The sequence below is a fragment of the Dendrobium catenatum genome, unplaced genomic scaffold, assembly GCF_001605985.2.
Source record: "Dendrobium catenatum unplaced genomic scaffold, ASM160598v2 original_scaffold_236387, whole genome shotgun sequence".
Lineage (NCBI taxonomy): Eukaryota > Viridiplantae > Streptophyta > Magnoliopsida > Asparagales > Orchidaceae > Dendrobium > Dendrobium catenatum.
Genome location: NW_021554795.1, coordinates 320,278 through 332,658, shown reverse-complemented (window position 1 = coordinate 332,658; position 12,381 = coordinate 320,278). Strand labels below are relative to the sequence as shown.

The 12,381-nt window shown below is 32.6% G+C and overlaps 1 non-coding gene across 1 annotated transcript; it reads left to right on the top strand.

The window, feature by feature from the left end:
• Nucleotides 1-6,505: 6,505 nt before the first annotated feature.
• LOC114578957 lies at nt 6,506-6,612 on the top strand. Its single transcript, XR_003699855.1, has one exon. It is a non-coding gene; the product is annotated as a small nucleolar RNA R71 (small nucleolar RNA).
• The last annotated feature ends 5,769 nt before the right edge of the window (nt 6,613-12,381 follow it).

Sequence of the window (12,381 nt, the reverse complement as noted above, 5' to 3'; positions counted from 1 at the left end):
TGCCTCCTGGTCCGATGATTCAGAATGGAAGGAAACCAGATTTGCCCTATGTCTTACGATGTTTTTGCTCCTTCATATATTTCCCTAGTGTTTACAATTTTGCTTCGCCTTGCCCCTTTCTTTCGTAGGAAGAATCTTAAATTAGGGCACTTATTTCTTCAATATGGTCCAGGAGTTTCCTGCTATCGAAGCAGAACAATAACGTCAGAAGAAATATGGACAATTTCCTTACCACTTTTACCTTTTTCCCACTTCTTTGCTTTATGCTTTGGTGAGCTTTTGTGATTCTGCTTGCAAGTCATTGCATTTCGTCACCAACTAATCAATCTTTTCCGATCTTAGTTTTTAGAACAATCATTTCACCTGCATCCAAAAAAGTCTTTGACCCAACCCTTGCTCGATAGGCATGAGTGAGGGCCAATTCCAAATTATCAATAGTACATAATCTTTCAATTCTTTTGATTCACAAATGTGCACAACTTTGGCATTAATTTTTCTAATGTAAAACAATCGAGAATTTTGTTAACTTTTTCAAAATTTGAAAAGTCATTTTCCTAAAAGCGAGCATATTGATAGTCACACATCTTGAAAAAAACCTAGTATACATGTCTAGATAATCTCATAAGATTTCACAGAAATATAGTTTTCAAATCATTAACTTACAATTCAACTTGATATTGCTTGTATTCAACTGGCACTTCATACTTGGGGTAGTTTTATCCCATAAGTGACTTTACCACGAATAGATGCAAGACGATACTCGGAATTTACTTAACGACATAACAATAATTTTGCGAATTTAAACGCATAGAAAGAAACAACGCCAATGTTACTCTAAGAAATCAGCAGAGCAGTCGATTCGTTCTTCTCTAATCATTGAATACAAGATATGTTTAAGTTTAATGCATTAATAATACCGTGAACGGTGCATGAATACCACGGTTAAATATATATGCCACATACGAATCATCTACGATTTGCAAGAAATAGATCAGTGCGGGTTTTCCAAAATCACAATTGACATAGTTTCAAATAAAGTGAGGTCTGGCTGATTGAAATACACTTCCGCCAACATTACAATAGCCATGGATCGAAAACCCTTCAAAGCTTTAAAAATATTTATGTATATTCTGATCCTGATATCCTCTTGAAAGTTTGTTAGCGGATGTTAAGCCCTTTATGAATTGTCCCAAGCTAAGATAACTAGAGAGAGAGGTGAATCTGCAAGAACTTCTCAAACTAAAAACAGAACAAAATCACCACAATACAAGCGGAAGAAGAACAAATGTTGAAGCGATAATAAGAAAGAAGACACACTGCAATCTTATGATGGTTCGGATCTAAACCTTGACCTACATTCACTCCTTGGAGGCACCCTCCAAGTATTGCCCTAATCAGAAATCAGTGACTCTCCTTTAATGCCCCAAGCTAGGCGGAGAAGCCTCTTACAAAATCACATTCCCTTCCCGCGTTGCGAGGAGTTGTTATCCGAAGTCCTTTTGACGACCAGTGAGATCTCTTCGTTTGGTTGAACTTACACATCGAGCCAAGCCTTGAATCTGATGAGTACTAAGGTGCGAAGAATTCGCCGGAGCAAACCGTAGTGGAATCCCCTCCAACACTCGCCTTGTAGTTCTAACCCGCCCACAAGATTCTTCTCCTCTCAACCACATTCTCTCTACCTTTCAAGCTCTCTCTGTCAAGATTATCCCCACTAAGAAAACGAGAGCTAATCAATGGCTCTTGCCCACAAGACACATATACAAAGTTTCTTGCCATAGCTTAAGAAGAGTCTAACCACATAGTATGCATCACCACGTTAGAGACTCATTAATGCGTTGCAGAACAATGTGAATCGTACAAGGCAGATTCTAATCGTACTAAGCGATTAGCTTCTAATTCAGCTCAACGGCATGAAAGACCGATTATGGAAACGATCAGAAAAGAATAATTGGATATAATCAGTCCTGCCGATCTCACGATCATCCGGTACGATTAGGTTTAAAACTTGATTTTATCATGTCCTGATCATACACACTGATTTGGTGCTAAGCATTGAAGAGTACAAATCGGTCATTAGCAGCTACGTCTTGGCCGCGTCATAGTAAGATACGTTCCGCATTGATGATTGTGATCTATCAATCAAGTCCCATTAATGATTTAACCAATCACGATACCAGATCAATGTTAGTACTGATTAGAAGTTAGATCCGTGCCGCGCGCATGACTATAAATATCTCCTGGCCGTTTCCCTAAAATAAAGAATACCAAAACTGATTCTTATGGCGGACTGATTTCGTTCTGATATTGAGAATATCATCTCCAGTCTCCGATTATTTATTTCGGCTGCCTTTAGTGAGGATGCCCTAATTAAGTGTTCATGATGTATGACCATAATCGCCAAGGCCAATAATAATATCGATATCGTATCAATCAGCCATTAATGATTTCAAAATAATACAAGATCAATTTAGGTATGATTGAGTTAGATCGTCCGAGATAATATAAATATCGTCCTGGCCGATTTCCTAAAATAAAGAATACCAAAACTGATTATGGCGGCTGATTGTTTCTGAATTAAGAATATCGTCCAGGCCGATATATTTATGACGGCTGCCTTAATGAGGATGCCCTAATTAAGGTTTCTGATGTTTGACATATCGTCCAGGCCGATATAAATATCGTCCCGGCCTATATTACCAAAAATAGAAATCTTTTAGGGAATAACACGAAATCTTCCAAGTTACAAATCATTATGTCCCACATCAAATACAACAGACTCAAGAAAAGAAAAAGATTACAAACTGACTCAGACCTAGTCTACCCAATCATGAGCTGGTTCCAAATTGTAGTCTGATCGTGTGAACTTGAAACGCTAGCACATAAGGCAATCATAGAGAAATAAGGAATGTTTGCTACATCAAAATCATAAACCATAGATCCGCAACAAAGACTAAAAGTATCAAGAAGGATTCTCATTCAAATCATGGAGCAGATTTTCAACCAGTTTGCCGGAATTCAGAGCACTGTCCCTTGAAGAAAAACCATAATTCAGGAGAAAAATCTGCTGAATTCATGGAAGAAGATTAAGTTGCAGTTAGCCAAAATTCAAATTTGTTGGTTGAGCCGGTTATAGCTCATAATACAAATTTTGAATTCAACCAATCCGTGGTGATAGATTCTACCGAAGTTCAACACAAATTGGCTGAAAATTCGGAATTTCAAAATTCAAATTTTGAATTTCCACAAAGCATGAAGGCAGATAAGGTAGTTGATGAGCTATAGTCGGATTTTACTCCAACAAATCCAGTTGAACAAATTGCTAAAAGCCAATCGGGTATAGTTGGAAATTTGGAAATTCAAATCCCTCAAACGATGGAGACTGTTAAGGAGAAGTTTGAGAAGGAGCAGATTTTAATTTTAACTCCTTCTAAGGTTGCAAATAATTCAGGTATATTTGCTAATAATGATACAATAAGAGATGGCCTTTCTAATACCACCTCTCCTTCTTACACAATCAGTTTGAAGTTAAAAAAAATTGTTTTAGTGAAAAATAAAAAAGGTTCTTCGTTGGAGCTAGTTTCTTCAGGCTCCAAACACAAGCTATTCAAAGAACTATAAGAGCTAGGACCGGTGAAAGATCAAAGTAGAAGGAGGATTACTGATCAAAGAACGAAGAACGATTATAAATGTTCTTCTCAAACATTTCAAGGTTTATGAGACCCGAACATTTCAGTACAAGCTACAAAGCTGTAAGAGACATTAAGTTTAAAATTCTTATAAAAGAATTTTCCATTTTTATTATGTGGTATTACAGAATGGATATTTGGAAAAGACATCTAAAACACCTACTATTGTTTTTCATAGGTGTTTTAGATTGTCTTATCTTTTTTATTATTTTATTTTGATTAGCTATTTTTTTCTTTTGGCATTTTTGTTTTTTAAGCTTACCATATTTTCTTATGGGATTGTTACTGGATCCTATTCTTTAACTGCATGGGAACTCTGGGATACTAACCAACCCTCGAGTTGTTTCAAATTATTGGTATCCCCTGCATCTCAACCGCTTCAAAATAGGAAACAGTGGGTTCAATTTCAAATTAATAGGTTTAATAATAACAAAATTGCTTTTAATAAGGATCCTTTTTCTCTTGATCAAGGATCTTTTAGTTTTTTTAATTCCTAGTTTGTATTAAGTCGTTATCTCCTTTATTCTAATGCAACTTTGCATTTTCTCAAAAAAAAAAAAAAGGACTAGAGTGTAGTAGCTACAAAGTTGGTATTCAAAAATAAGATGAATGATTATAAAATAGTGGTTAGAAATATGGCCAAATTACCAGCTAAGGGGTGTAATTAAATTAAAGGCATTAAGTTTGAGGAGATATTTTCCCCTATAGTTAGACTAGAAGCCATTAAACTCCTATAATATTTTTTTAATGCTTTAAAGCCTTCAATTTAAATTAGATGGATGTTATAAGTTCCTTTCTAAGTGGAATTAATAAGGAAGATGTATATATAAAGAAACCCACTGGATTTGAAAATTCCTTTTTTCCAACCAAGTGTATAGATTGAAAAAGGCATTATATGGTTTGAAGCAAGCACCTAGGGCATGGTATGAAAAGCCTAATAAAATTCTTCAAGATAGAACATTTATTAAGGGTAGTGTTGTAACACTCAAATTCAAAAGAAAATAGGAGATGTTTTGCTCATTATTAAAATATATGTCGATGATATATTATTTGGATCAATAAAAAGTGACATATGTAATAAATTTTTAGAAACTATGAGTAAAGAGTTAAAAATGAGTAAAATGAGGGAGCTAACTTATTTTCTTGGATATAATGTGAAGTAAAGGGATGATGGTGCATTTTTTAGTCAGTCCAAACATATTAAGGAAATTTTACATAAATTTAATATGGAAGGTTCTAAAGCAGTAAATACACCAATGAGATCAAACATTCAATCAGACAAGAATGTAAGTGGAAAGTCAATATATCAGAAAAAGTATAGGGGATAATTGGATCACTTTATATTTGATTTCAAGGAGACCAAATATAATGTTTAGTGTTTGTCTATGTTCTATATTTCAACCCGATCCCAAAAAATTCCATATAATTGTGGCTAAAAGAATTCTTACATATCTTATTGGCTATATATATATATATATATATATTAGATATCATTTCATTAGAGATCTTGAAGCCAAGGGAGATATAGAATTGCATCATGTAGCTATTGATAAGCAACTGCCATATATTTTTATAAAACCTCTTAACACTAAGACTTTTAGTAAACTTAGGACTAAACTAGGTCTTATTATTATCAATGCCTAAGGATAATAAGGTAAGAATATACAAGAAATTAATGTATGTTTATTTGCCTATGTTATTTATTTCCTTTGCTAATTTTTTTATTTTTTGTTCAGAAAGTAATTGTATGTGTGTTTTTCTGGGAGATGTTCATGGTATTTTCCTTGAAAAACACACAAAAAAAAATTTGGAGGACAATAATATTTTAAGCATGAAAGGAATTTTCTAATATATAAATAAATACTACAAATGCATGTTTTCATATGAGTGAAAAAAATGCATAAAATATGTGTTGAAAAAAATATGATAAAACATTAACATTTATATGACTGATACTAAAATCACACATAAATGGGTTGCCTCCAAGAAGTGCTAAATTTTAAGTCTTCGGCCAGACTTAATCAAATTTTCCATTTGGCTAAGATGGATGACTACTACTCTTAAGTTGGGTATCATTGGTATCTATTTCCTTCTCTTTAGGATTAACTTCAATGTTACTAGGAAAAGATCCAATGAGTCTACTACACATAGCAATTACAAGCTAACTTAATTGTGTTTCTAATTTTTTTATTGAAGTAGCTTGGTTTAATGATTGAGTTCCCAATTATAAGATCACATATTCTAGTGAAATCTTTCAAGTCCCATACTAATTGCTTTGATTAAATTCAGGATGATATGTTGGTCTTTGATTATTATAAGCTTTATTTTGATTATTCAAATTTGTTCCTTAGTTATTTTAACTAGAATTCCATTAATTTCCATTATAATTATTTGATCAACTAAAATTTGGGGGATTCCTCCTACCTAGATTATATGTATTAGAATAGTAATTGTTTCGTCTTCCAATTAAATTTAAATTTTTATTCCATTGGATATCATTTTCTTTTATTGAGCTTTTATCTTCCAAATATAATGATGAATCAAAATTTAAGCCTAAAGTTCTCAACTTCTTTGATATTGCTAGAACTTATGTTGTTAACATAGATAAAAAATCATTTTCATTGACACCTGCCACTCTCATAGGATTTACCCAATCAATAGGGAACCAGAAATTATTTATTGCCATTTCTTCAATTAATTCATAATCATTTTTAAAAGGCTTTAAAATTAAAAAATCTCCAATTGCATCATCAATTATGGCTCTAAGGGATCCTGCCAATCCATTATAAAAAATTTAAATTATCAACCATTTATGTAAGGCATGGTGAGGGCACGTTTGAAGCATCTCTTTGAATCTCTCCTAACTCTCATAAATGTATTCTCCTTCTAACTGATTAAAAGAAGCAATGTCATTTCTATGCTTGTTAGCCTTAGAAGGTGGGAAAAACTTTTCTAAAATTTATGGGACAACTGATTCCATGTGATAATAGAGCATATGGGTAATAAATATAACCATATTTTTACCTTTTCTCTTAAAAAAATGGAAACAATCTAAGTCTAATTGCATCATCACTAATACCATTGTACTAAGATATTACATAAATTTCGAAGAAACCTGCTAAATGTAGGTTAGGATCTTTAATGGGAGTTCCCCCTTTTATCATCTAGATGATTACATGTTTTAAATAAAAATTAAATTAATGGGTGGTGGGTCTATTTATGCTTTGGTGAATCCCATTTACTAAAGAGATTGCAAAATCTTTAAGATGTCTAGAATATTATAAGTTTTGAAGAGGGTCGGTCATTTTAAAAGTCTTTTTGGTAGTTCTAATTCTAGAAACAATTATCTCAATTTCAGAATAAAAAATTAAATGTGACTCCCCTCTATGTCTTGTAAGCATACAACCATAGATATGCAAGCAATAAACTAGAATAAAAGAATATAGTATGACTAATTATATAATTGAATCAAAAATATATTAAATTTGTAAATAAAATAAATTTATCCCTAACAATAGTGTCAAAAATATGTTGGGGCAGTGGAGTAACCAAAGGAATTATGAAAATAATTTAGGGCTCTATCGATCCCTAAATAATGCTTAGATTTTATTTGAAATAAATATTATAAAAACCTCACTTAATATATGTAAGTATAAGTGTTGAAACAAGTCATATAGTGATAGAGTAGATTATCATTCCAATGAGGAAGAATATTTAAATTTTTCACTTAATTTAAATTTAAAAAGTACCCTACTCAATTAAAATAAGTTTTGGTGGTGATTCAATAACTTAATTCAAATGCAAAAAGAATTAAATGAAACACTAATTGGATAAATTATTTTGGATTGATGGACTATAAATACAATATATTTTTTTAATGAATCTTATTTATATTGATTTTATTCAGATCATATGCATTACTGACTGCTTAGTGAAGTATGAAGTGATAAAGGACAAATTAACCCTTCCAACTTTTATACCACTCTAAACTCCTAATTTGTCACCATATGAATATCTTAGGGGAGTAAGTAAAGCATGTACTGTTAAAACCCGCTCATGATAATTCATCTCTATAAATTTGATACACGGCAAGCACTATGTCTATGCTTGAATCATACCAATCCAGCTTACATGGTTGTGCCTACTTTCCTATTTTTAGGCTCCACATTCCACCTAAAATTAACTATACATATGAAAACTATGTGAATTAAATGAAGACCTAGTATATTAAAAAAAATCTTGTAATTATTGATGTTTAGAATTGATTAGCAATCCATATTTTATTTACACCATCAATCCAAAGCTAGATAATTTAGTTAGACATGAAGAGCATCTGAAGCAAATTCATTTTAATTAATTACATGAAAAAAAAAATTACAGAAGAAAAGATATCACCGGATAGGTTCACTGAACTCCTTTACACTCCACCTTGCATTATAGAATTACTTCTATAAATACGAGCCAAACACTCTAATGGAATGTATCTAGCATTCTCTAAATTCCTTTAGTTATCAGTCCTAAGGAAAAATCATAGAAGCACTATAAAGGATAAAATTAAACAAGTAAGTAAAATCCTCTACTAACATTAGAAATCATTAATTTATAAAAAAATATAGAAAATAAATTATGGCACTGTAGGCCTCGAGGCACTTATGCCACAGCGCCCATAAAATGAACTGACGCTGCAGCATTGAAATGTTTCCTCTACTATAGTGCTTGCTGATGTGGGGCTGTTGTTTAATGAATCAATACAACACTTTGCTGGAAGATCATGGCCAGAATGGTTACAACTGAAGCACTATAGTGATGTTGATGACCGAGCATTACGCCATCTATGTGGCACTCCCTTAACTTGGCGGCACTAGAATTTGTCACCATGGTGATGTGCAGGCAGAGATAAGGCTATGTGGGATTATCTCCTCCATTATTGCAGTGTTGTCAAACAGAAACTAGGTGTCACCTTATCCTTATTTAAGCACTCTAGTGGTGTCAATGATGGCACCGTAGCAACATTGTGTATGATGTTGCGATGATGCACCATGCTTTAAAATTTTGCACATTTCCTATATTTTTCTACACAAATGCAACTAAAATAATATATTTTCACAAAAAAATTAACACATAAAACATAACATTATTTACATTTATCAATACACCATAGAAACTAACCCCGCACCTATATTTAAAATATTCGGAGATTCTAATATATAAAATGCTACCATATCAGTCCTCCATTACACTAGGATACCACCAAAAGTACCAACAGTTAGAAGATGAAAAAATTCCAACCATCCCCAATGAACTTATTTACATTAACTCTTTCTATAGATGATAATTTAGTCTCCAAAAACCTAATAAAAAATACCTCATATTCCTTCACAAACTCTTTTAATTATAGAGAAGTTTCCATCTTTCATAATCACCTACAATATTAGAAAGCAATAGATGACATTAACATCAATGAAGGGAATAACCCCTACCCTTTCCCTACTTCCATCCTCAGGTTTCAAATTCCCAAGAAGAACCTTAGTAGGGCCTAAAGCTTTAATATCATTATTAAGCCTACTTTTAATGACCAAAGAACTAACATCTCCAAACTCTTCCACCATAGACAAACAAAACTTCTTATTCTTATTATTCACATGAACAATTCCAAAATCAGAATTAGCAATCTTAGATGCACTTACCTTATATCACTATAAAAAATAATTGTTATTAGGGCACCGTAAAGTGCCATAATATGTATCTATAAGGGAACATGACATATGTGGACATCAAACAGTGGTGTCACTTAGGTGTCCATTTGCATAGGGTTCAGGGCATCTTTATGTGCCCTAAAAGCTTAACTTTCATGACATATAAATTTGATGGCACAGTCTCTTTAACGACACTTATAAAGTGTCCTAATATACAAGCTTTCCTAACACCTTTATATGATGGAATTTGCGAATAAATAAGACAAATATTAGGTGTTATAATAGGTAAACTTTCCTAACACAATTATTTAATGGAACATGTTTAATAATAAGAAGCATTTAAATTTCCCTTAAGATATATGACTTCCCAACACTTAAATTTAACGAAATAATTTTCATAAAATGACAATTTTATGTGCCTCAATATATGATATATCCAATATAAAATACATTCAATTATCAAATACTTATGCAAACTCATAATATTTTAATTGTAAATAATTAATCTCCAATCAAATTTCTAAAAATTTCACGTACATATGAGAGCTTGCATAAGATATTTTTCTTCAAATAAAAAATTTATTTCATAAATCTAAAATTACAAGAATTTTCAACTTTAAATATAATAAAACTTCTACTTAAATCTTCATATACGTACATAATCAATCTATTACAATAAATTCCTTCACCAAACATTACACAAAAATCCAAAAAATAGTGTTGAGAAGAGTTGCTACTTAGCTTTGAATGTTTTATATTCTTGCAACTTGTATGTTTTGATGATTCCAAATATTATTGTTTTGATTATTATTTTCTCCTAACGCATTTTGGAAGATTTGTTTTTGCTCCTGTGTGCACTAACATTTCAAGGAATTCATACTCAAGATTATTGAAGGCTTCAAATCAAGATCTACTTATAATGTTTTATAACTTGGAGTTTGTATTTTTTTTTTATTTGAGTTTGAGAGTGTGTGATTGTAATTGAGTAAATTAGCACACATACACCGGATAGAGCTTTAAAATTCACAATTTTATAATACTGATCGTACAGTATGAACCATGTTCGTACGGGATGATCTGGTCAGTTATACTCCCAAAGAGCAATGGAACGAATAGAGCGGGCAAATTTTTTTTTAAGTTTTGATCATCTAGATGATTCTGACCCATTCATCCTAGGATGATTTCCTATGGACTTGTGTTTTGTAGTGTTCATCCAGACGATTTAATACATTCATCCTAGGATGATGTCCTCTGGACTTGTGCTCTTGAACTATTCATCTAGACAAACTAACCCATTCGTCCTAGGATGATGTCCTCTGGACTTATGCTTTGAACTATTCATCACGATGATTTAACATATTCTTCCCAAGATGATGTCCTCTGAACTTGTGCTCTAGAACAATTTATCTAGATGAACTAACCCATTCGTCCCAAGATGATGTCCTCTGGACTTATGCTCTTAAACTATTCATCCAGATGAACTAACCCATTTGTCCCAGGACAATGTCCTCTATTCTTTGAAATTGTGGTCCGTCCTGTATTTTCGTTCCAATGAACCTTGAAAATAACTATTCATATCGGATGAACCATGTTCATATGGGACGATGATCGGGTATTAAGGTAGTTCATACTAATGTACATTATTCGTACGCAACATTTTTTACACTGTTCGTACGTACAATATTGGATCGTACGGGACGATCATAAATGCACATATTTGAAAAATTGCAGTTTTTGGATGGTTTTTCATGTCTTTCTTATAAACGGTTCACTTAAGATTGTCATGAAATCTTTTTGTCATTTGGTCTTCATACATACTGAAGGGAAATTGAAGGAGAGAGTGAGAGAGAGTGTTTGAAGAAGAGTTCTTACTACTGGAGAGTGAAGAGTTAACTTGGTTACTCAAAGGTAAGGATCTCTATTTATTATTTGTGATTACTTCACTCTTTTCTCTTGTCCTTCTAGATTTCTTATGAGAAGATCTTTTAAGGAGATCCAGTTCTCTGCGAACACTCGAGGAGTGTGAACAGCCAAAGGTTCTCTGCCTACACTTGGAGGGTGTAAAATGATGAAGGGCTCTCTTCCCACACATGGAGAGTATGAACAGCTGATGATTCTCTACCGACACTTGGAGGGTATAAAAGGATGACAGTTCTCTGCCTCATCGGGTAGTGGTGGAAGAGAGTTTTTATGAAGGCTTCTCCACCTTGCTGTGGGGAAAAAAGGAGAGACATTTATTGTAATAGTGCAATACCTGAAGTGGGTGACTTCAGGGAGTGGATGTAGGTCGTGTTTGACCAAACCACTATAAAACTTATGTCTTTTATTTTCCATAGCTTTTTATTTTCCATAGCTTTTTATTTTCTTTCTATTTTTATTTTTATCTGTGGTTGATAAAATTATTTTTTAAAATCTTTAAATTTAAATGAGTTTAAGAGGAAATTTTTTTAAAATTACCAATTCCCCCCCCCCCCCCTCTTGGTTAGCCATTGGGACATAAGCTTAGGTCTAACAACCTAATTCATAATTAACAAGTTTTAACAAGTGATATCAGAGCTTTGTTTCAAAATCATAAGTTTAGAATACTTTTTAATTAACGAACATGGCTATATTCAAAAACTGAAACACACCTAAAGGATATTCAATCACTAGACCTCCTTTGTTTGATAATATCCCTTTTGATTTTTGAAAAATACGCATGTCTATAGTTTTACAGTCACTTTATTATCGCATGTGGATCTTAGTACAATAAGGGTATACAAAACCAACTAGACTAGTTGATGGCATTAGAGTAGAGACACCCTTTGCAGATTGGACTGTAGAAGAATGTGACTTAGAACAACAAAAAGCTAAATATTTAAATAGTTTCTTTTGTGCGCTTAATTCAGAAGACTGCATGTGGGTTTCCACTTGCAAGAGTGGAAAGGACATATGGGATAGACTTTGTATAACATATGAAGGGACTAATGAAGTTAAATAATCTAGACTTAATATCT